Source organism: Triturus cristatus, chromosome 11 (assembly GCF_964204655.1).
Source record: "Triturus cristatus chromosome 11, aTriCri1.1, whole genome shotgun sequence".
Taxonomy (NCBI): Eukaryota; Metazoa; Chordata; class Amphibia; order Caudata; family Salamandridae; genus Triturus; species Triturus cristatus.
Window position 1 is genome coordinate 1,036,343,495 of NC_140594.1, and position 25,955 is coordinate 1,036,369,449.

At 45.5% G+C, this 25,955-nt stretch overlaps 1 protein-coding gene across 8 annotated transcripts in view; it reads right to left on the reverse strand.

Moving 5' to 3' along the window:
• Window positions 1-25,955, reverse strand: part of ATP13A3 (ATPase 13A3) — a 478,336-nt gene that overhangs the window by 368,305 nt on the left and 84,076 nt on the right. For 6 of the 8 annotated variants that reach the window (XM_085635250.1, XM_085635252.1, XM_085635249.1 and 3 more), the window contains exon 2: window positions 15,369-15,465. The exons of the other annotated variants lie outside the window; for them this stretch is intronic. The gene's annotated coding sequence lies outside the window, so the exon portion shown is untranslated. The remainder of the gene's footprint in view (window positions 1-15,368; window positions 15,466-25,955) is intronic. 8 annotated transcript variants of the gene reach the window in all.

Consider the following 25,955-nt stretch of genomic DNA (forward strand, 5'->3'; position numbering starts at 1 on the left):
CGATCGATCGATCCTGTGGACTTCAGAGTCTGTAACGCGGCAAACACCTCCTGGTGTGCGTTACAGCTGGCAGTCCCTGTATCTCTGGTCGGGCTGGGAGTTACGACTCCAACCAGCAAAAGCGCCACTGCGCTTTGACTCCGCCGAGTCAAAAAGCGAAGCTCAATGGTTATCCGGTAGAGCTTCCGGGTCCTTCACAGGTGACGATGGGGCAAGACACGGCCCAGGGAGTAACGACTCGACCTACCTCCGTTCTTGCCTTACTGGAGCACCACTCCGGAACACTGCTCTTCACTAAGCAGGTTCGTCGGTGTAAACACAATATCCGACAGCGTTGTACCTCCCGGTTCCTCCCTTTATAGGGCGTGTTTTCCTTGAGTTATGTAACAGCTCTCCTGTTTACATAAGGGCGTGTTTTCCTTGAGTTATGTAACAGCTCTCCTGTTTACATAAGGGCGTGTTTTCCTTGAGTTATGTAACAGCTCTCCTGTTTACATAACCTCTTAACCGCTAAGCATCCTGGGAGATGTAGTCCGTTTTCGCTGGTACCGTTTTCCTCCCCTCGCATGACAGGAATTCTTGACAGTTACAAATGAAGAAATGAAGACAAGGTGGTACTAACAAGCCCAATAATGAATCAGAAGCCAGCATTTACGAAAGACAATGACACAAGCCAATGACAAATATGGGCGGAAAGTGAGCAGGGCTTCAAGTACATACTCCAATACAGTTTGGCTCGCAGAGCAGCACATGCGCTGCACAGGCTCGACCTAAAAACAGCCTCCGCTTGTTGAAGCTTGAACACCAATTCCTTTCGAAACCAGGTTTGTTTTCTCCTGCAGTTGCAATGTATCCCTGAAGGTTAGAATAAATCAATACTTTCACATGGTACATCGTCACCTTCAGTGGGGCAATGGTCTTCATCCTCAAATGCAAAGATGAAAGACTGCCCACTAAATGGGAATCCAACTGACGTCCATAAACTGCTTGAAAGCATAATGATTTACCACCAAGGAGGAGTCCTGCATTCAGGGTCACTTCATTGGTCCACAGCCTATCTAGAATGTGTGTTACAATAAAAGGGTGCTGGACTGGTTTTGAACTTTTTGCACCACTACAAAAAACAATGCCAGAAGAATAGTTATACTTTAAAGGCTCAGGGGCATTTTGGACACTGCATCAAGGACTTTTGGATCATGCCTAGCGACCTAGAGATGCATATCTTTTGGAAGACCCACACCTTATACCCTCAACATATAATTGCACACCCACAGTATATTAAATATGACCAACACAATACCAGTAGCACAGCATTAAAAAGCAAAATCAGACTCTGGTCAGCGATGGAAATCCCCGAACCATGCTGCGAGACACTAGCACTGCTAAAAGTCCTTCCGTAAATCTACCACAGTTGTAGATCTCTTGAAGTATGCCTACGTGTATAGTTTGCGCAAGCATTTCACTAGGCAGGAGATGCACATTAGTACAAGTAACTTTATTAAACTTCATGGGAAAACTGAGAAAAAATATCACACACAACAGAATGCAATAAAGGAGAGAACCCCACCCCCCTCATTATCTGTCTGAAAAGGCACCTGCATTTTCAGCAAGGGAAATTGTTTGCAAGAGGTGTGTGAATACCCATAAACCTATAAGATTTTGGGCGTTCCCCTGCATATGCAGGGTGCCTTGTCCAAAGAGAAACAGAATCCCGGCCAGACACTAAACCAGTGAATGCAGCAATTGTTTCACAGCGGCAGACTTTCAAGATTTGATAGTGCATCTTAATAATATAAAATCCCACCAATCTTGAATCTGCAAATGTTAAAGTTATGCTTGTAAACATCAGTCTTTAGGCATCTGATTAAACCTTTATAACAAAATATCCTCCTTTCTCAAAAACACTGAAAAATTGCCAGAAGACACACGGCAGGAGGAACTCATTAGTAATCAGTACGAATGCGGTGGTCACTCCAAGAGCTATCAGGAGTACGATATTCAGCTGGAGCTGGAGAGGATAAGATGGTAACTAATAACAGACTATATCCAGAATCCCTCATTTATGAGAAGGAAATTGAGAGACTTCACTTCATAACCTGGAACCTTAAAGATTTTGATGAGGTAAAAGTAGAGCCAACCCCGCCCTTCATAGAAGGGCCACATGATACCACTGGTGTCCTTGCCATCTGAAAACCTCTTGTGTGCATTTATACAACCTTGCTTCTTCAATGGACTGGATTTGGACAGAGTAGGTAAACAGTTAACAACTGCACTTAAGAGGACTCTCTAAAGACAGATGGATCCAGGCCCGCAGAATGGACGTGCTTGAGATATAAATAATGGAAGGAACAGTAAACTAACAGGCGACTAAAAATTATTCCTTTCTTAAGGAACTGCGACACAGACTTTCTCAAATGGAAAATGTTTGTTAATGCGTTCCTGAACATATAAATCCCTTGGATGGAAATGCACTTGTAGGGGATATTTATACATTCTTCATGTAACCCAGGGAAGGAAGCAAAGCTACTGAGCTGCAGTGAGTGAAAGGGAGACAGCAGAAATGGGTCATATCTACTAAGATATTGTAGTGAAGATTGCTATCTATATACGTACAATGCTAAGTTAGCACAACCGCGGTAGATGTTAGAAAGCCATTTTGCCGCTTTTGCACACAACACTGTAGTTACATGTTATTAATTGAGAAATGCTTGCTCGACTTTGCTTCACATGAGAACGGTCTGTTGTTCACATCCCAAACAGTGATCAGCGACCTTGGTCTGCACATCGTGTAAAGAAACAGTCTGGGTCGCTAGAAGGTGCATGTTGTTGGGTTCAGGTTGATCGGCCCACTATTTAGCCATAACACGCACGCAGCTGCAAATACCTGAAAGTCGGGTGCTTTTAATATGGCAGTGTTGCATGTTTTTCATTACATTCGGAAGAAGAGCTTTCCCAGGAGCAGAGTCTAGCTGATCCTGTGATGTGATCTCACTGAGCTGATCTTTACGGTATGGGGTTCCCCATTCAAGCCTAGAGACCTTTTATTAGTCTAATAATAATATTAGTTTACTAGCGAAAGGAAGGTGGCTGATATCCACTGTCATTTTTAGTATGATTACTCCTTTCATCTTCTATGGTATTGTAACTATGCTGATGGTTTTGAACTTAATCATTTGTCTGCTTATGTTAGCCAAAGTACTGCATCTTAGGACACGAGGTTTATAAAATAAACTCTTTAAACTTTACCGTGTCTCTGTTTATTCTGTTGTGGACTGATATGAGAATAATTACGAACAGGTATTTCTGATTCCCACCATTCCTGAGAATACACTAAGTCGCTTGTTCTGGGTTGTCTATACATTCGGACCGCCGAGATAAACCTCGGATAACGAATGGAACACTGATGCTGGTCGTATAAGGGGTTCGGGGTTCTGAGGTGAGTTTTTGGTACACCACAATTCACTGAGGTCCTGGTTTCCTGTGCATAGTTCTGTGCATAAGCAGAATCCCTGCAACAATATGGTACATTTCTGTTGTCTCAAAGCGCTGGTGCACTGTGTGCTGCCTAATGGCAGTGCAGGCACCCTTAGATGCAGCAAGCATAGAAAGGAGGAAGTGATGAGGAGAAATAAAGATATTTCTCCTCGTTACACCTAGCTCAGGAAAGCGTAGCATTTTGGTGCAATTCCAGCTTTGCTCACTGAAATAAATGTGAGATTACGTCAAAATCTATGAGTGGATGCATGAGAACTCCTATACTCCACCCATGGAAAACATCCTGTACGCAAAGCAATGCAAAGACATGCAAATCTGATTCGCATGGCTTTGTAAATCACAAAGAACATTTTGCACCAGGTCTGCCCCCAAAAAAAAGTGGTGCATCCGTGATGCAAAATGTTAGCGAATCTGGACCTTGGTTATATTCGGGGACTGGGCTCAACAGAGTTTGTTTTCATATTTAATAACAAAAAGTCATTTGGCGAAGAGGGACAGTGATCTGTGTGGCACCAGAGCCATGAGAAAAATACTCACCTATTTATCAGATATATATACATGATAGAACGGGTTCTCCAAGTCATCGGTGATTGTGCGCTATTAGAGCACTGAGAACAAAAAACAGAACTGAATAACAGACAGAGGATCTTATACTCATGCATATATCATTTTTGTTTAGAATGAAGATGTGTGTGAAAATGTGAGGATGGGGAGTGTGTGTGAGAGAGAAAGAGGACAGTGGGTGGGAGGATGTGTTTCTGATATAACATGCACAGGAGAGAGAGAGAGAGAGAGAGAGAGAGAGAGAGAGAGAGAGAGAGAGAGAGAGAGAGAGACATGAAATGGGACATATCTGTATTTGCGTGACGGGAGTTTTGGGGAGTGCACCAATGAAAAGACAAATTTCTAAAAATGCCAGATCATTCATTTACATAAAAGATAAAATGTAACAACGATGTAGTGAGGGGTATCTGCTCAGGAAAATTGTTTTGTGATAAAAACACGTTGCCAGCTACAGCCATGAATCTTCTGCTACATAACCTGGCATATATAATGCATACTACTCAATGAAGAACTGTGCCCTTCACTGATCCTGCCAATCTGAAAAACTGCGCCAGGTGACAAGTTCCATCGGAAACAATTTACAGCCAGATGTTGGACATGAAATACTGCACCACCTCCAAACTTCTAGAGTGAAATACGAGTTTCCAAAGACAGAGGAGTCAGTGGGTTTTTCCTTTCAGGAACAAATTGGTTCAATTACTGAAAGATGAAACTGGGTAGCACCAACTCAAAGAAACACAATATAGCAAAACTATCAACAACAACCGTTATAACAAAAAATGCGTTCTACAATTATTCCAGTCTAATCAACAAATCTCCGCTCGAGGGACACGTGAAATATAATTTAAAAAATATATCATAAATTCCAGGAAATAATTTTCATATCACCCAAAAATGTAAAGAAAAAAACATTGAACCGCCGCTTCGGTGCAATGGTTCATAAACTTTGAGGGGAAAGGTTAAGAATTTCGAGCGGAGCTCACAAACAAAGCTATTTGCCCACCCACGCTCTGACAAGAAGTGTGACATAATGGTTTTATGAATAGAGCGGTATTTGGTAAGTACACAGTTTTATTCTAACAAAAGCTCTCGACTGAATATCAGCCTTATCATTTCCATCGTAGAATGCCTGCTAAAATACATACTTTTGTTTCAATGTTTAGGTTCGCAGAGCACCATTGTAAGACGTCGACGTCCAACCAAAGATATTTACACTACAGCATTCTGCTATTGTGGTAGCAAGTGCTCTGCATTCAGCCGTGGGGCCACCTACTCCGGATGCTGCCTTAACTAGAACAAAAGACATTTGTGCCTCACGAAACCCAGCTTACAAAAGTGCAAAGGCTACAACGATGGTTTGTCACAGGAGCTGGGGAACTCACTCACTAAAGAGCAAGAAATACCAAACATTTTGTGCTAAGGGCACGCAACAACAAAAATGTATTTTCGGTTTGAGGTCCATACCATAAACTTCAGAGATCTGCATTCTGTGGTATACTGACACTCTATTAGGTGAAACTATAAATAAAAATTAAATTCTTAACGGGAGGTTGCACTTCCATGCAAATAAATGTTGTCTGCCAACACGTTATTCAGTTGTAGCAGCTTGCGGCCTATCTCTTGAGTGTCCCCAAGTAGTTACCAACTCTCTGGAAAAAATTTAGAAGGTTAAAATGTGTCTCTAAAAAAAAAAAAGTAAACAACCAGCTCATACTTCACTGGTATAGGAGAATAATGGAACACAACATGCTGGGCTGAATAATCAACATCTGCATGTTCTTTACTGTTGAGATTTCCCCAGTCTAGTAACAAAGGGCCCGATTATGAGTTTGGCGCAACAGAGCCGGCGCAACGCCACTTCCGCTGCGCCAAACCCGTGCAAAACCGCCCAAGGACCGCAGACTGTATTAAGAGTTGAAAATGCATAACTCGTAATATGGTCGGTGGTTCTTGCTATTCCCATGGCGGTGCTGGGAAAACAGGCAACGCAAAGGGACCAGCAAAAAAGGTTCAGTACGGCTTGGACGTGGAAGTCCCTGCCATGCTGAAACTTTGTGGGGGTACAGACAGGGGGGCACATGTTGTGCCCCCCTGAATTTATCCCCAAGGCAGGGAGGCATGGGTCCCTGTAGTGCCCCATTTGTTCCTGCACCGCCAGCCTTTTCATGGCGGGGCTCCGCCATGAAAAGGCCCCGCCATGAAAAGGCTGATGGTCCAGGAACTCATAATATGCTGAGCAGGACTGTGCCAGTATGCCCCCCCCCCCGCCCTCCCCCCCCACTCCCACCTTCAGCATATTGCGTTGTGGCGCTACCGCCAGGGAACGGCTGAGCCCCGGTGCAGCAGCCAGTCCACCGCCACATCGACTTTAGAATTCGTAATGCGGCAGACAGTGGACTGCCACTGCTGTGCCACCGAGAGTCTGGCGGTCAGAAGACGGCCAGACTTGTAATCAGGCTAGAAGACTTTAGAAGCATAGCTGAGCATGAGGAGTCATTGTCTAAACATACATAAACACACAGGAACTATTAACGTCAGTGGTAACAATAGCATCAGTTTGGGGTATTGGTCTTCAAAAAGCGTAGATACAAGATTGTGTACATCAAGAGCAGAGTTACACGTGTATGCAATGGAATGTTTCTCGAGTGGACAAGAAGGATGGGCAAAGTCCCTTTTGCGAATCTTCAGTGAGGTTATGCTCAAATACAGGGGGCCCAAGGTATCGTGGGAGTGAGGCCACGTAACCCTTGGTTTGGAAAGCGGTCATAGTCTGGAGGATGCTGTGGCAAACAGATGCAATACCATTGCACTAAAAAAAAATACCCACTAACCCCCAGCCCTGAAGCTTTAACTCCATAGAGAAAGTACCAAGGGAGCACACAGCATTAGCACGGCAGTACTAAGAATTGACAACAAGACAGACCATGTCCAAGATTCGTCTGAGTAATAAATAAATAAAAAGTGGTTGTGGACTCACTGCAGAGACAGCACAATTTGAGACCCCCTTTAGTTTAAGTATGGGAATTCAGTACATCAAGAAAATCTGTTATGGTTCCAAACTCTATGTCTGAACAGGAAGCGAGGATTACGCCTTTCTTTCTTCACTTTAAACGCGTTACCAAATAACTACATTTCCTTTTTTTTTTTTTTTTATAAATTTTATTGATCATCATCAGAAAAACAAAATATAAACATTTATTTACTTTTACATATATATCTAATACAACAGAAATCCTTCAATTAAGACTTAAAGTAGACGACAAGATGCAAAACATAATTTGTATAGAATTTCCGAAAAAAGAAATGGTGAGATCTGGAGAAGGAGACATAAAAATAAGGACGCATATAAAAAATGGTCAAACAATTTCAACACCGCCAACTATAATCCTATCTGAATGAGCATGTGCCTACCCCCTCTTGAGTTAGCCGTCTAGTTTAAGTTTCCATTTTTTAACTGGGGCCCATATCAGTTTACCAAGCTGCCTTGCATTCACACCTTTTTTTTCATATAAAGCTTTCTCTAGAGTGTAAATAGCTAATACTTTTGAGAGCCATTGTTGGAACGAAGGAAGATTAGAGTCTTTCCATACCGTTGTAATACAAAGCCGGCTCAAAATCCTTGCGATAAACAAAAATTCTTGATGGGGTACATCCTGCCCCTCCTTTACCACCCCAAGAACCATGATCTCATTAGTTAAATTAATAGAGATCCCCAATTCATCTTTAAAGAAGTTTTACATAGCTGGTTTAAAGGGATCTAAATCAGGATAGGCTGCAAACATGTGTATCGTGTCTGCCTCCGAACTCTGACATCTTGGACAGGAGATCCCACTCGTACCCCCCCAGCGGGCTATTCTATGCGGAGTATAATATAGTTCATGCAAAGTCTTATAATATTGTGCCTGCAGAATTGCGACCTTTAAGACAGTGTTTCCAAACCGAAGTGATTTTTCACCCTCATTCCCGACTAGGTTTAGTTTAGTTCTCCATTTATCAAATACCTTTCCTCTATCATCCTCATTATATTGGCATAATGCACCGTAAAGTTGAGAGATTGAACATCCCTCCTCATCTTGAACAAATTCCATCAGGTCTATCCTAGTAAACTTACAGTTACCTGCTTGTTTTCTCTGCAACACTGATCTTATCTGTAAATATTTAAAGAAATCTCTCCGATCCAGATTATATAGTTGTTGCGCCCTTTCAAATGTTATTAATCCTGACTGATCCGTGATATCTCCAATCGTACCAACCCCAAGATTATCCCACCGCCTCATCACTTCATCGTGGAATACATCTGGGAGGAGTTCATTCATATACAAAGGGGTATAAAAATTCATTCTCCCTAATTTAATTTTCTTCCGGATAATTGACCAGACTGAAATGGCCGCCCCCAACAACTTGAACTTCGTTCTTTTATAGTAGTTTAGCTCCTTGTATGTAAGAAGTCCCTTGTTGGAATCCAAAACCAGCAGATCATAAATATCCGGAATACCTGTGCTACCCCTCCCGATATCTTTCGTATTCCCACCGAGGAGTCCTTTACAATACTGAAGCAAAGTAATATGCCTTAAAATCAGGTACTGCAAGTCCCCCCCGATCTTTAGGGAGTGCCAACATCTTTATAGCTCTTCGAGTTCTACCCTTAGCCCAAATGAAGCGATTACACATCCCCTCTATTTCCTTGAACCAATTATTAGTAAATAATAAAGGAATTGTACGGAATAGATACAAAATCTTGGCCAAAAACAGCATCTTTATAACATTACAGCGACCTATAATTGTTAGGTGTAAATTGTCCATCCTATCCAAGTCTAGTTTCGCCCTTTTAATTAATGGGGTCAAATTTTCCTCCACAGCCTTAAATAGATCGGATGTTATAGTAACCCCCAAGTAGACCGCAGACTCTATAACTATCATCATTGATTACAGCAAATTGATTTACGACTATTTGTGTTTTCCCTTGGTTCAGTTTATATCCTGACAATAATCCGTACTTTTTAGCCTCCTTCTCAATTTCCCCTATTGCTATAATTGGTGATGATGATGCAATTGCTAAATGATCTGCGTATCCCAAGATTTTGGTCTCATATCCATTCAACACAATTGGGCTGATGTTTTTATTTTTTTCTATACGTCTAATAAATGAATCTATATAGCAGGCGAAGAGTAGAGGGGGGCAGGGGCATCCTTGCCTAGTCCCACGCTCAATTTTTATTGCCTCACTCAGTCCCCCCCCCCCCCACCCCCCCACTCTCAGTCTGATGCTTGAGCTTTTATAAAGGGCTTTTAATGCTCCTATACATATTTTCCCAAAATTATATTTATTCATTGTTGCCCACAGGAAACCCCACGAGACCCTATCGAAAGCTTTTTCAGCGTCCAGCAATATTAAGGACATAGGGTCTCGTGAGGCAGTCCTACCGTCCAACAGCGCAAATACCCTTCTAATAGGATCAGCAGTCCCCCTCACCGGTATGAACCCATGCTGCCAGGGTGAAACTACCTTCCCAATTACCATGCTCAACCTGTTTGCCAAGATTTTGGAATAGGCCTTAGTATCGCTATTCATTAAACTGATTGGTCTGAATGACCCAGGATCTATAGAGCTTTTGTTCTTTTTTAAAAACACCACCATTGAAGCTTCTCCCCAAGACCCCGGAGGGGCAGCACCCTTTTGTATTAAACCCATAAGTTTGTTAATGTCTGCTTCTAAGGTTAAAAAAAACTTCTTATAAAATTCTAGTGGTATTAGATCAGGTCCCACTGCTTTCCCTGACGGGAGATCCTTAAAAGCTCTTTGTACTTCTTCTGGGGTAAAGTTATTCTCCAGGGAGTTCTTGTCCTCCTCTGTAAGCTTATCTAGGGAGGCAGACTCTAAATATCCCTCAATTTCCACTGCATCTGGTTCTCCATTATCCTTGCTATACAGTTTCTTATACAAGTTCTGAAATACAGAGCAGATTTCCTTTGGTGTTTGGCGTCAGTAGGAGCAGTCGCTGACTGAGCTCCCTCCTGCCCTCGCAAAACCCTTGCGTGAACACCAGGAGAACCAAGGGAAAATGACGAGGATAGAGCTGGTCAGATCGGACCGGCTTATTAAGTACTGAGCACGAAGCACGGAGTAGCGGATGAACGGATCGGATCGGATGCATACGGAATGGGAATAGGAATAAGAATAATGCCTAATGATGAGGTTGCTGCGATAAATTGTGTGAAGGCATAGAAGACCGTGAGAAACTGAGAGTTTGCCCTACTTTCCGGGCTGAACCTCCGATTGAAACTAACTAACCTTGAGACTGTTTCCTGCTTATGCGGCTGTAATTTGGCTACCTGCTCATTATCTGGTTAATTAAGCCAACATCACCGACGGCTGCCCTTCGCCCTCTGGTCTCTCCGCTTTGCTTCCTTGCTGTCTCCTTGCTGTCTCCTGCTGCCTGACCTCCCGCTAAGCGCTAATCGGCATCGGCTTGATTGAAGGTGGAAGGTGAGGAGCGGGGACAGGGCGGTAGCAGCCTCTTTTGGAGAAGGAGAATGACAAAAATGCATTAACAGTTACGGTTGCACCAGCATATCACCAGCAGCCTCAGCCTCAGCTTATTGTCAAAGGTATTAGCGCTGACAGCATGTGGAGGGAGACCGGGCCTTGAGCACAGCGCTGGGGATGTTTTCGGCGGCAGAAGCAAGAGGTGTGTGAGCTGTGAATCGGGCAGAGTTAAATTAATTAAAATAAACACCGAGCTGCTAGTAACAAACCCACACTAAAGCTACTTCTAAAAAAACACAAATATTAAACGCTAAAAGGGGTCAACCAGGAGGGGGTCTGATCTCTGTCTCGGTCTTGATCTCGTTTACCAATCACTTGTCTGGAGGCTGTCAGTGGCTAATTGTGCCCCTGGAGACTCAAAGAAAAAAAAAAAAGGACCTAGCTCTTAAAGTGCTACATCTACAATACTAAAATACTACATACTACATAATGCGAGAGGAACCTCGGTGGAAAATCCAGGAATACCATTATAGGCATCTAAGCACTGCTGTACGAAAGAGGCTGGGGAGAGAAACCAAATTTGACTCAACACGCGTTAAGAAGAATATAGATGTGGCAGTAATAGTGATAGCGACTCAGGCATGCGTCAAGGGTCCACAAAGTGACAGGATACAGGAACAAAGAAAACGAAATAAACAAAATCTCGGAGGCGATACAAGTAGATTAGATCCCCTGTGTCAACTTAACTGCCAAGTAAAAGTACAAGATCAGCATATAATATTGGATATCTGGACCATATCAAATGCATTAAATTTGGCAAACTTAGAGCAGGAATCAGCCCTTCCGCAACCAGCCCAGATAAAACCAACTGAGCAGCGCAATGAAATAGAGAACAACGAACAGATTACAAGGCAAGCAGAGACAGGGAAAATGAATGAAATGGATACAGAAAGGAATGAGAATTTCCAGGAGTGTGTCCATGAGGAGCTAGGTGAATTAGATGATCAAAACTCAGTCGCTGATCAGCTCATGCCTCGATCAAACATCCCGGGAGCACAATGGAATGAAGAACTTGAGCCTAACGAGAAAGCACAAGAGACACAAGAAGCGGATAATGGTCATACCCTGAAACCAATGCCTCAAAAACGTGAAACGAGAGGCACTAAAGCCAAGGACGTAAAATATAAGGAGCAAGATCATGATGGAGGGAAAGACAGACCAAAAGAGAAGAAGGAGGAGAGAGGCAACAGAAAGGGCCCAGAAAAAGATAAAGACAAAGATAAGGACAAAGCAAAAATTATGAATCGCAGAGAGCAACAGGGGGACAATGAAAAACTTAAAAAGGACAAGAAGGGTGATAGACAGGCAGCTAAAGGTGATGGCACAGAACTGGATAACAAGAAGGAAAAAGTCAAAGAGAAATGTAAGGAGAAGGAGAGAGACTCTGAAGAGACCGAAGAGATGGAACTAATGTTAAAAAATGCAAAACGGTTACAAACCATTAAAGACTTGAAAGCAAATGCAGAGGCGACTGCGACAGGCAAGTCAACTGCATCGCAACCTAGTATATTAAATATCTTTAGCCCACTGTCCAAAATGGGGGCAAATAAAGGGATAAGTCATGAGGTAATAGTCCAGGAGTCAACAAAATTGGGCGGGGCAAATGAAAGACTCAACCCGGCGATTGATTGACATGTAACCCTGAACCCCCCCACCTGATAAATTAGCTTTGTTACAAACTGATTCACATTTAGATTAATCTGATGCAGACATATAGGAGACTGGAATCTCTGCTTCTAGCGAGGCAAGCGGTGTTAGCAAAGGTCAAGACCAAGATCCATCAACCCAGGAAATATCAGGTTGCTCTGGTATAAGGAAAGAGAGTGATCCGGGGCAAGGAAGCACGCCCAGGAAAAAATTGGAGAAAAGAAAAATAAGGAATAAAAGACTAAATAAATCTACCTATGATGAAACCACCGATCAAGGAAGTAACCCAGAGCCTACCAATCCTCGCAAAAACTTAAAACCTGAAAAACCTAAGGAAACAGTAGTGCGTCGAGAAAGTAGGGAGGAATCTACAGTGGATATCTCTGAAGACGACGAGGCAGGAGAAGTAGACGAACCGTCCTTGAAAGAAATATTGACTTCAATAAAGAAATTGCATACAGATATCAAAATGGACACTCAAAAACACCATGTAGCTATTCAAAAGTTACAAGGGGCTGTTAATAAGGTGGGCAGCACCTGTCTGGCAATCTCTGAAAGGATGGTGTCAGTTGAAACACAAACTGACCATCTAGAAAAGGATGTTACTTACCTGCAAAAACAGGGAAAAAAATCAAGAAAGCATTATACAGGACTTAATGATAAAGGTCGAGGAACAGGAAAATAGAGCAAGGCGAAATAATCTGCGATTCCTGGGGCTCCCAGAAGGTGTTGAAGACAACGATCCAAGGGGGTATATAATTAGACTCCTAAAATCATCTATTCCCGAATTGCAAACTTGGGAACTAGAGAGAGAAGTTCAAAGAGCCCATCGTTTTCCCCTTACTCAGTCAAAGAAAACACAGAACCAATCAAAATATCCAAGGGCAATGTTAGTTTTTTTTGGACACTTCTTACTTCGGGACTCTATATATGATCTAGCTCGTCCTACAAGTAAGAGAGAATACAATGGCAGTACATACTTTGTTAGGCTAGACTTTGCCCACGCAACCGTTGAAAGGAGATGGAGACTGAGGCAGCTATTCACTCCATTTGAACAGATTGGAGCTAAAGTATATTTACAAAACCCTGCTTGACTGAAAATAATATTTAGGGGGGCAACCCGTAGCTTCACCAGTGAAATACAAGCAGAAAATTACCTCAAAGAAATTTCAGAGACTGCAAAAAATAGCACTGGAAAATGAGTAAGAACTAATTTCTTTCTTATAACGTGTATTGGACAATAAGCATTTTAATAAGAATATCTCTTATGTGAAAAATAACGGGAGATCAATATTAATCGCTACTCACGTAGGAAGTAATACATGAAAACATGTTCAGTAGGAGTAAAACCCTGGTTCTCAAAGACCCTTTTTTCTCTCTATCTAAATATAACACTCACACAGGGTGGGGGTGTACTGAGGCATACTGATCTACGGGCGCCCACACCTGGATCCGGCTCGACCCAGGATGCCTCAAGGGGAGGTAAGCGGGGGTGGGGGGGGGTCGTTGCGGGAGTAAAGGGGAGAAAAAACCATCATCAGAAAAGGAAAGTAATCAGAAACGGGTGGAAAAAAAGAAAAATGATGCGCATAGTCACAATTAATGTGTGTGGTTTAAACAATGTAAGAAAAAGAAGGGATGTGAAAGAATATTTTAGAACACTGCAAGCTGACCTAATTTGTGTTCAGGAGACGCATATAGAGATCTCGCAGAAATCTCTACTGGAACAACTGGGGTATAAAGTTTTGACCTATACGACTCAGGGCACCAGAACACGTGGGGTTGCAATACTAGGACTGGGGAACGGAATTATATTAAAAAAACAACAGGTAGATAGACATGGACGCTGGGTCTTAGTGGAGTGCCAAATTAAAAATTTCAACTTCACGCTATGCTCTATTTACGCACCAACAGTTGATGACCCGGAAACCCTTATCCATATAAATTCTCAATTACCCAACTGGCCTCTCCCCATTATACTTTGTGGCGATTTAAATACAAATGGCATCAATGGGTTGTGGAAAGACGATCCTGCAAGGTTTATAGGCAAAAAGAGAAAACCCACAGAGCGCTGATACAGCTCATGCAGGACAATGGGTTGATCGATATTTGGGAACATATAAATGGAGGAGGTGGCAGTACATACTATTCTGCCCCCCATAAAACTCTAGCTCGGCTAGACTATTTTCTGATTTCTCCCTCGATAATACCGATGGTGAAAGGTAAAAAAATGCCTAGATTGATGTCAGACCATAATCCGCTTTCTATGGAGATCTCTATACCATATTCACAGAAAAGTATAAATAGTTGGACTTTTGAGAGAGCTTTGCTACAGGATACAGATTATGTTACACATATGGAAATTTGTTCAAGAGAATTTCTGGAAAATAATAGGGACACAGCGTCACCTCAAATAGTGTGGGATGCTATGAAGGCAGGTATTAGGGGGAAACTTTTAAGTTATTCTCTTAGACGGAGCAAACAGGAAAAAGAAGCTATTGAGAAGAAGATAAATCTAGTAGCAAAGCTAGAGGAAGACCTGGTAAGAAGTATAAGAGAGAAGGAGGATGTGACAAAAGTAACGCAAAAATAGCTCTGGCTAAAGCAGCAGTGGGCGAAGTATATGCCGCAAAGGCAGCTGGTAAATACCTAGCTAGAAGGGAAGAGCAACATGAATATAGCGAACAGGTAGGACGAATCCTGGCGATTAGAACCCGGCAGGCAGCTACTCAAGGGCAGATAACAGAAATGATTACCGAGGCAGGAGGATTAGCAAATAACTACATTTCCCCTGAAAACTCAGGAAAAGAAACAGTCCAACAGCCAATCAACAGACTCCTCACAATTCAAAGCATGTGGAAGTAATCTGCTCCTTGATCCGTCTTGAGAAACTACTGTGGTAGAGCAAAGGTGAAGGGGTGGTGGGTTATGAGTTGTTATTATTGCAAATCAATTTGGTTTGTACCATTTTATCTAATACGCCAATAAAAACTTATACAAAATAAAACGTGGAAGGAATGTATGAATGCATGCATGTATACAATTTGATACAGTCTCTTGAAGATACTGGTTCAAATACATTTGCAGCCTTCGGCACTGTAAAGTGTCTACTCACATTTCTATATAAGTCGAACGTTTCTTAGCACAGTGTAGTCTGCTCTATTTTTCACTGTCCATATTGCTCCTTGTTTGGATCAGATGGACAACTGCATCTGAAACAAATAGAAAAGTGTTTTTTGATTGAATCTTTCAATTTGAGAAACGAATGGATCAGACATAACGAATGCACGCACACAACTAATTTGATTACCTCGGAGCTACAATTGAGGTTTTTTGTCTAAATGAGTTCCATAGGGCAACTGTTCTTGGGCCCAAGACATGGTGTTTTGCTGTATCTTGTTTAAAACTGACAATATCTCAATGGTATTCTAATCAACCACTTGGAGGAAAAGTTCAAGATGCTGACATATTTTGCCAAGGATTTCTGTTATATTTGCCTGGAGAATTAAGTGGCAGTAATGGCAGAGTAGCAATGAGGGGGGCCAAGAACGAGACAACAGAATAGCACTCCAGGAACCTTCAGAATTTCGAAACTGTACCTATTTATGTACAAGGTGATCATGCATCAATGGGTTCCATTTTCCATAGGCCTCTTTGCCTCCTGACTGGATTACCGGCATAAGAGATACTTCAGTTTGGAGCCAGAACTGAAGTGGTAGCCACAGATGACATCCTGCAAAAGTTGGGGCCCGAGACTGGGGGTGCCTTCACATAATTTGTAATGATGTCACAAGTGTCTGCTCAGATCAGGATACAGTGAATGTGGTGAGCATCATGCAGATATGGAGATCTCAAGTAAGGTATCCAGTTCTGATGGAACTTTCTTGGGATCAGGCTTCCCCCAAAATCGAGAACTCCTACTAAGCCAAGTGGGACTCCACATCACTAGATGGAAGAAGGGAGTTTAAATCTCATGGTATGGAAGATTACAGAAAACACTGGAAAATCCTAGGACTTTCACAGCAGGCTGAGGACTTCATCACAAATGCTTGGGTTGAGGGTACCACTTTCCATTCTGCAGTTTTGGTAAAGAGATTTCGTTTGATTGAAGTCCCTGGGGGGGAAGCATCCTACTGTTCAGGAACTATTGAGGGGCCTTCAACTCTCCTTGCCTTGTGCCACGAAACTTCAGATGTGGAGATGTAAACTGAGTTTTCGATCAGTTTCTATTACAGAAACATATTAAATATCTGACCAGGAAGTAACTTTTAAGTAAGTCAACTATGCTCTTATGCCTCATATATTGCAAAGGTGTCTGATAATAGACCATTTGATAATTCAGGTGGGCTATTTACTATCAGGAATTACATTTAAAATAACCAGGAGGACCAAGTCCATTCCAGAGTCATATCTCTTACCCAATGTTCAGAGACAATCCTAAGGTGTATGTGGTTGACAGTATCAAGTCAAAGACTACCTAAACAAAGCACAGCCTTTGCTAGCGTTGCCAAATGAAACCAAGAAACGATCCAAATTTTAAATGTCTTTTGTATTTTCAATGTAGTATTTGAGGCAACATTTTATAACCAACAAATGTAGAGCTCTTTGGGCCAGAAGCACAAGTTACTTACCTTCAGTAACGATATATCTGTAAGAAACATTAGCAGTGATAGATTTCTTAACTTGGAATTACCCCCAGGCGTCAGACTGGATCCGGAAAGTTTTTGTCAGCAGCACCCCTGTGCATCGGTAGGCGTCGCCGTGCGGCTCCACGTGTGTCGTTGGTGCCGAGATTACATCGCTGGAGCTGCTTAGATGCGCCCACGCACGCTGACGTCAGTTCTGTACATGACTTTCCGCGCCAGGAACGCAGAGCCATGCAAGAAACTGACCACTGGTGCCATGAAACTAGGGCCCTGAAAGGGATTACCTTAACCCTAGAAATCAGTTCGCAGAACGGGGAGGATGGGTGGAGCGGTAAGGAATCTATCACTACTAATGTTTCTTACAGATATATCGTTACCGAAGGTAAGTAACTTGTGCATCTGAAAACAACCCCGGTGGTGGGTCTGCGAACCAAGATCACACCAGAAAGTCCTGGAGAACAGAACGGCCAAAGAAGCGGTCTCTTCGGACTTGGCTCTACAGGCAGTAGTGCTTGGTAAACTTGTGCAGCGAGGCCCACGTAGCTGCCTGACAGATGTCATGCAAGAGAACTCCCCGTCCCAAAGCAGTAGTGGCTGCCGTTGCCCTGGTAGAATGGGAGCGCAGCCCCACCGGAGGCTCCTTTATAGCCAAAGAATAACAAGCCTTTATGCACAGAATGACCCACCGAGAGATGGTGTGCTTGTGCACGGCTCAACCTTTCTTGGCGCCCACATAGCCAACAAGGAGCTGGTCATCCACCCGGAACTGTTGTGTGCAGTTTAGGTTGAATGAGAGCGCAGGTTTTGGGTCCAGACGGTGGAGCCTCTCTTCCTCTTTTGAGGGATGCGGAGGCGGAAAGCAGGTGGGCAAAGTGATGGTTTGCCCGATGTGAAAGGCAGTGACAACCATCGGCAGAAAAGATGGACGTGTCCTTAGAACCACTTTGTCCGATGGACAGAGAGAAAAGGAGGTTTAGAAGAAAGAACCTGGAGCTCACTCACTCTTCTGGCAGAGGTGATGGCCACCAGGAAAGCGGTCTTTATAGTGGGAAGACGAAGAGGACAGTAGTGAAGTGGCTCAAAGGGAGCACACATCAGATATTTTTCAGAACCAGGTTCAAGTCCCACCGTGGCATAATGAAAGGAACAGAAGGGAAAAGATGAGTAATGCCTTTTAAGAATCTATTTTCAACAGGAGACTTGAAAAGGGAAGATAGCCCTTGATAGTGCCCAGAGCAGAGCCCTGCTGGGCCAAAGAAAGAAGGAATGGAAGGACCTCTCAAAGAGGGGCAGAGAGGGGATCCACAGCCTTTGCTGTGCACCATGCCACAAATTTATTCCACCTGTAGGCGTATGCAGTCTTAGTGGAGGGACGCCTGGCTGTCAAGATTACATCACAAACTTCGGGAGGCAGGTCCAAAGACGTCAACTGCAGCCGCTCAATCTCCATGCAAGGCGGTGGAGGCTGGACAGGTTCGGGTGGAAGACCGTCCCCTGCTGCTGCGACAGAAGATCCTCCCGAAGAGGCAGTCGGATCGGGGGATCGATAGCCATGCTGAGCAGCTCGGGATACCATACTCTTCGAGCCCAGTCCGGAGCCACAAGAATGACTTGGGCACAGTCGCGCTTGATCTTCTTCAGCACTCTGGGTTGAAGTGGGATAGGCGGAAAGGCGTATAGTAGACCGCAAATCCACTTGTGACGAAAAGCGTCACCTAGCGAGTGCCGCCTTGGAAATTCCAACGCGCAGAACTGATGACGTGCGTTCTCTTCGGTGGCAAACAGATCTAACCAAGGCTCTCCCCACTGCTGAAAGAGACCTTGCGCCACGTCCGAGTGCAGACGCCTTTTCGTGATCCATCATGCACCGGCGGCTGAGTTCGTCCGCCCTGGCGTTCAGAGAACTTGCCAGGTGTTGAACCACCAGGAAAATGCCCTGATGTTCCAGCCATGTCCGGAGACGCAGAGCCTCCTGAAATAGGGTCCACGACCCCACCCCGCCCGGTTTGTTGCAGTACCACATGGCGGTGGCGTCCATGAACACATGCACTACTCTCCCCTTGACAAAGGGAAGGAATGCTTTCAGTGCAAGTCGGATCACTCGAAGCTCCAGAAGGATGATATGGAGCCAGGACTCCGCCGGAGACCAGAGTCCTCTGATCTCTGCCTCTCCCATGTGGCCGCCCCATCCCAGAAGGGACGCGTCCGTCACCACTGTATGTTCCGGTTGGGGAAGGGAGAGGGATCTTCCATTGACCGAATCGCGATTTGTGAGATCTGGACGTGATCGGACAGGTTGCCCCGATACTGTGCCCACTGGAACTTCAGGTCCCACTGCAGAGCCCGTATATGCCATCAGGCATGATCCACCAACAGGATACAGGAGGCCAGTAGCCGGAGGGTCATCCAGACCGAAACCCGGGATAAAGGCTGAAAGATCGGAATCATAGCCTGAATATCCCGGACTCGCTGCTCGTGAGGATAAACCCGAAATGCGCCGAATACAGTACCGCTCCGATGAAGAGGAGCTTCTGAGAGGGAATCAGGTGCGACTTTGGCACGTTGATGGAGAACCCCAGCAAACGCAGGTTGGCCGTAGTCTGGAGGTGGGAGACGCCTGCCTGTGGCGAGCCCGCCTTCAACCACCAGTCATCGAGATAGGGGAAGACTGGGACCCCTGATCGGCGCAGATGAGCTGCGACCACCGCCATCACTTTCGTGAACACCTGAGGGACGCTGGTAAGGCCAAAAGGGAGCACGGTGAACTCAAAGTGCTTGTGGCCTACCGTGAACCGCAGGTAACGCCGGTGGGCCGGCAGAACGGGAATATGAAAGTAAGCGTCCTGCAAGTCCAACGCTACAATCCAATCTTGCGGGTCTAGGGCAGACAAGACCTGAGCAAGTGTGAGCATCTTGAACTTCTCCTTCCGGAGGAAGTGATTGACGTTCCGAAGGTCTAAGATAGGACGCAGACCCTTGTCCTTCTTGGGGACCAGAAAGTAGTGGGAATAACAGCCACAGCCTATTTCTGGCCCAGGAACGCGCTCGATGGCCCCCTTGGCCAAGAGGGCCGTGACTCCCTGCTGAAGAAGCGAAAGATGGTCCCCCGACATGCGGTGGTATTGAGGTGGCATGGCTGGATGGGGAGTCTCGAAGGGGAAGGAGTAGCCCCTTGGAGCAATTTGCAGCCCCCACTTGTCCGATGTGATGTTGCGCCAGTGGGGGAGATGATGGCAAATTCTGCCGCCCACTGGCGTTTGATGGGCCTGAAAGGTCGGACTAGGAAGGCTTTGCAGTGGATGCTGCGGGGTGGAGGTGGACTGACCCGCCCACTGGCCCCCAGAACCGCCTCAACGGTTCCCACGTCCGCAGCCGCGCTGAGAAGGTTGCTGCGCAGGCCTGTGGCTCTGGAACGAACATGTTGGGGTACCCATTCCGTGGCCACGAAAGGAGCAAAAAGCGGAAGAGGGCGAGTAGCCGACAGGCCCAAGGACTTGGCCGTAGCACGTAAGTCCTTAAACCGCTCCAACGCCACTATCCGCCTTATTGCCAAAAAGGCGAATGCCCTCAAAGGGCATGTCCATCAAGGTGTCGTGGAAATCGCCATGCCCAGCGAGTCGGCGCTATCAAGCCCATAACGAATGGTGAACTTTACTGCGTCTCTGCCAGCTGCTATAGCTTGGGAGAGTACTGTCTGTGCCTCCTCCGGACAGCTGGGCAGCACCTATGCAACCGTATCCCACAGAGCGTGGGAATAACGGCCCAAGAGGCATGTGGTGTTCACCGACCTCAGCCCTAAGCCGGCAGATTAAAACAGCTTCTTGCCAAGCTGTTCCAGCTTCTTGGATTCCCTATCCGGAGGTGCGGAAGGGAACATGCGCTGGGAAGCAGAGGCTTGGACAACCAAGCTCTCGGGAGTGGGGTGTTGGGAGAGAAAGAGGGGGGTCACCCGGAGCTGGGCGATGGGCCACGTTCCTGTCCACAGGAGCCCCTGTGTTGGGCCTGGACCAAGTGCCCAAAAGGATGTCAGAAAGTGCATCATTAAAAGGCAGCAAGGGCTCCGAAGAGATTGCCGCCGGCTGAAGCACTTCTGTCAGGAGGTAAATCCTGACGGCCACCGTAGGGAGTTCGAGGTGGAGGGCCTCGGCTACCCTACGTACTACCACTGCGTAACTGGCTCCCTCCTCCGTTGCCACGGAAGGAGGAGACAGCATGCCAAGGTCAGATGAGGTGCCAAGACCACTGGCAACCCCCAAATCCTCTGCCCAGTCCAGATCATAATCACACTGCTGTGTGAGAGGGTCTTTAGACCCCTCCCAGTCCTCCCCTTCCTCCGAAGTCTGCGAAACAGGCTGAAAATAAGGGACGACGGACATAGGGGAAAAATGGCCCCGTCGGGATCGGTGCCGATCTGGCACCGTGTCCGGTTCAGGGCTGAAACTGGGGACGACGATGTCGTCCCGAGGAACGGGGGGACGTCGGAGGTGGAGCCAGTGGGGTCGACGTCGGTGGAGGTGTTACAAGGTCAACTGGCGTCAACCGAGGTCCGATCCCGGATCCCGGGGGGGTCCTGCGGCACCTGGGCCGGAGCAGCCGGCGATGGAAGGACAGGACCCCCAGTGGGGCCCGAGGCGTACCGGCGGGGCCAGACGGCCCAAAGAGTCGGGCCATGGCAACAAGAAACTCCTGCACCTGAGCAGGTGTCCCGAAAAAGCTGGGTAGGCCGGCGGCGACGTCACAGGCTCCACCGGAGCCGCGGGGGTGACACCACCCGCACCCTTAGCCGCGACGGGCAAGGGGAAGTTGAGGAGCGACGACGCTTCTTCGTCTTTTTGGATTGCTTCGACTTTCCTGACCAGAGAGCGAAGACTTAGATCCAGAGGAACGATGGTGATGGCTCTGCGACCGGTCCCTCGACCTCCCACGGGACCGGGACCTTGAACGGCACGGAGCAGACTGCCGGACTTCCAGCAACTTTCGAGACCGCTCCCGCAAAGTCTTCGGCGCCATGGCCCGGCTGTCGGGGCACGATTTGGAGTCGTGGTCGTGCCCCAGTCAGTAGAGACATATGACGTGCGGGTCCATCACCGACATCATGCGGTGACAGTCTCCACAGTTCTTAAAGCCAGGCATCCCTACGACACCAGGAGTCGACCGACTTGAAGAAATTGAGACAAAAGGCCTCGAAAAACTCAGTCAAAAAGTGACTGGGGGTCAGCCGGGGATCCGGGATTGCGAAAATTGTGTTGGACGAGTCGAGGGGTAAAGGTCTACCATGTATCACCTGACAAGCTACCATGCAATAAGTATATCACAAGATTTGTAACTGTCATATGTTATCAACATTGTTGTGAGCATACATCAATAAAAAAAAAAATGTTTTAAAGTGACTGGGGGGTACTTGCTCTTCCCGGATCTGCGCTTGCTGACGTGGAAAAAGAAAGAACTGATGTCAGCGAGCGTGGGCGGGTCTAAGTAGCTCCAGCGACATCATCTCGGCACCAACGACGCCAATGGTGCACGCGGAGCTGCTCGACGCCGCTTACCGACGCGCAGGGTACGGCTGACGAAAACTTTCCGGATATAGTCTGACGCCTGGGGGTAATTCTAAGGTAAGGAATCTATCACTACGTGTTTCTTTCAGATTGGTTGGATATGGTAAAAAAGTTGGTAGATTAATTCTTTAATATAGATAAAAGGATCACAGTATCTTTTTAGAACACATGGGTCTTTTGTGAGTCTGACTCTTAGACCTTTTGAAATTCAGCTATGGGAGCACTATTGGAAATGCTGGGATTACTCATACCATCCTAACTAATGCAATTTCCATGGCTGCTTTGCTAAAAGAGAGAAAGTTATAAACAAACTCTAAACTCTTTAACCACTCTAGTGGGTGAAAGGGTTTGACCTCAGACACACATTAGGTATACATGTGTAAATGTATCAAAATAATAATACAAGTGTGTTTGATTATTTTCCCCCACTGGAAAAATGTTCCTCCTTTTTGGAGAAACCACTTCCTCTATCTACATTCTTACCAGTTTTAGTGATTACTCCTGTCATGGTAGGAAGTTTACTCCTGTCAGTGGAAGGAGTACACGTCTGTTTGGTGTGTTAATGGTTAGGGTTAGGGTTAGGGTTAACCTCCCAGCGTGTCAATGGACAGGAAAACAAGGCTGAGAATAAAAACACAGATAACACCAAGCCATGGGTGTTTCGAACGTTCCCCAACCCTTCCCAGCCTGGGGGGTAGTTTCTAACATGTAAAGTGCTTGTGAAAGTCTTTTGTAAATGCATGCTTTCTGAAAGATACTTACATTCTTAAAGCTGTTCATGTGTACATGCAAGCTCGGACTTTCAATCGACCACAGACCATCAAAGACAAAGACCTTCCTGCAGAGCCAAGGAGGCCGAATCAAGGTCAAAGCTTCTCGCAGTCTAAGTGTTATAATATGCTTTAGTAGCATCAGCCAATCTGAAAGAAACACATAGTGACAGATTCCTCACACGGATGACAAAGTGGAGTTCCATCCAGGTCTTCTTGGAATGTTGGTTCAGGCATTGCCAGTGTGCTGCTGAGCTGGGCCTGGCAAGACTGTGGTGTGGGGTCTCATCTCTGTACTAATAAAGTACATACTTCTTCGAACAAACTGCGGTGAAGCATTTTATTATTCGCAACACTAAGCTTAAACAAAAAACTTGTGCCACGCCTGTCAGCAAAGGTGGGGCTTCAAAAAAGACCCGAGTCACTCTTAAATCTGGATCTCGAGGCCACTGAGTACTCCATGGAGGGTTTATGCCTTCATTGAGGAAGATTCACTTTACTGGGGTTAGTAAACTGTTCCATGTGGAAGGTATTCGGGGATGCAGGCCTCCTCAGTATAGCCAGAAGGCTGGACAAGGTACGAATTTACTGGGTCCTGTAGACTGGAGCATGGAGGCCATGTCAGGTGATTTCTAATAAAGTAAAGGCCAAATAATGAGTCACTTGGGTGAGAAGAACAGCAAAGCCTGGAGATACGCCCCCGGTGACCTGTTTAGATGAAGCGGCACTTTGAATGCGAGCACTCCCTCTGCACGGGTACATACCGGATAATAGCGGATATGGATTTATGAAAGATTTCCTGATTCACTACATTTGACAACTGAAAATAAACACAAGGTTTGTTCCATTTAGAAGAGGAACTGCTGCCAAGACTCCTACTAATCACATGGTGGGGCCCAGCACGGATCTGAGCTGCCTTTTCTTCGGAACAGAAAATGCCGACTATCACAGGGCAGATTAAAGCGAATTATTGTGGAAAGTTAGCATCTACTTTACCGTCAGAAATCACATCAATATTGTGTAGGAAGAACAGAGGGTCCTGTACATTTTCCTATCCGAGCTCGCTTTATCTTGGCATTTGACTCTAACCAAATACCAAGAACAGCTGATAAAACAGAGAATCTGGATTGCTCAGTGAGCTGAACATTCACTGCCCACAGAATCCATGTAAGGCAGAGTCAGCCTTCATCCTTCCCGGGTTGGTAAACTGAGCACAATAAGATGGTTTGCAACTACATCGAGTATTCTCAACACTGAGAGCAATATAAAAAAAATAGTTGTTGCTATAATTAATACAAAAAGACCAACCTTAAGGATGGTTCACAATGTGTTTCCAAAGAAATAAAGTTTTAGCAAAAGATTATCAATTTCAACTTTGAATTCCTGCCGGAACCAGAATTCGGCACACTTCCCTCTGAAGGTGCAAAAATCCTGGTCGGCAACACCATTTCCCTTTCAATGTGGCTTTTTAGGTCTCGCTGGCTATCGCGTAAGCGATCGCTCAGCGAGACTCTGGTAAAGGGGCTCCCAAAAGTGCTCCCAAAAGCGAATTGCATGGCGAGCACGCGCACAATCACGTGCATCGTGCCGCCATACAATCCGTTTGGCATCCTACTTCAAAGGGTCCGCTCCCCCGCCTGGAATGCGCTCCCCCGCCCAGCGCTCGCGCCACGCTCTGCCGGGCTTGTCTTGTTATTAACGCTTTCTGCACATTTCAATGGCTGTGTTTAAGCATACGAAGCTTTGTACTTTTATTTTGGCGCTACTCTTCACTTTCCCAGCGTTCCTGCATTTACCCTAATGTTAATTATTGCTTTGGCTGCAGAAGCCTCACAAACACGTTTATCAGAAATCACTCCCACATCTCTACCCCCCGCCCCTTCACACCTCAGGCCATCCATACAGGACGCCTGGCTGTGGGCCCCCAAGAGTCTCCAGTCCCTGGGGAAGCCTGATCTGGTAGTAGCCTCATTCCCCTGATCACTATCGCTCTGCATTTAGGGCCTCCTTGTTAACCACCATTTGTTGTAAGTTCTTCGGCTCCTCCTGTCTCCACGCATTTCAAATGTACTTTTTGGGGTAGTTTATCTGCTCCTGTCTGCACGCATTTCCTCATCTGCACACATTGCAAAAACTGTTTGTTTATATATATATATATATATATATATATATATATATATATATATATATACATATATATATATACACACACACATACATACACACATTTTTTTATTTTTTTTGTAAAAAAATTTTTACAAAAATATTAGCTCCAATACTTAGTAAATTATTAACTTCAGTTTTTACCATATACTTTCAGAATATATAGATGAGCCGCCGGTTTCATTCACATTTTGCAGAATTGCGTTTGTAGTGCTTTGTCTTTGCACGCTTCGATAACTGCCGCCTTTGGTGCACGGTTTGTGCGCGAGGGCTGTAGTTTTGCGGATGAGGGGATCTGTCCTTCCGTTATCAATAGTGTAAATGTTCTGTTTACATGAGGAATGGTTGTTCGGCGTGCCTGGGGGAAGCTTTTGTTCCATGTGCCATGTGTGGCTGTGAGAGCCGAGGGCGTGTGGTGCTGCTGCGGCCGCTGTACCTGTTCAGTGCGCAGGGAGTTCTTCACTGCTGCTGCCTGTGCTGTGACCTTCTCTGTGGGGTTACACTTCCGCCTGCCTCCTCTGTGCCTTTCAGGACACAAGGGGCGCTTGCGCGGATGTTCCACCCTCCT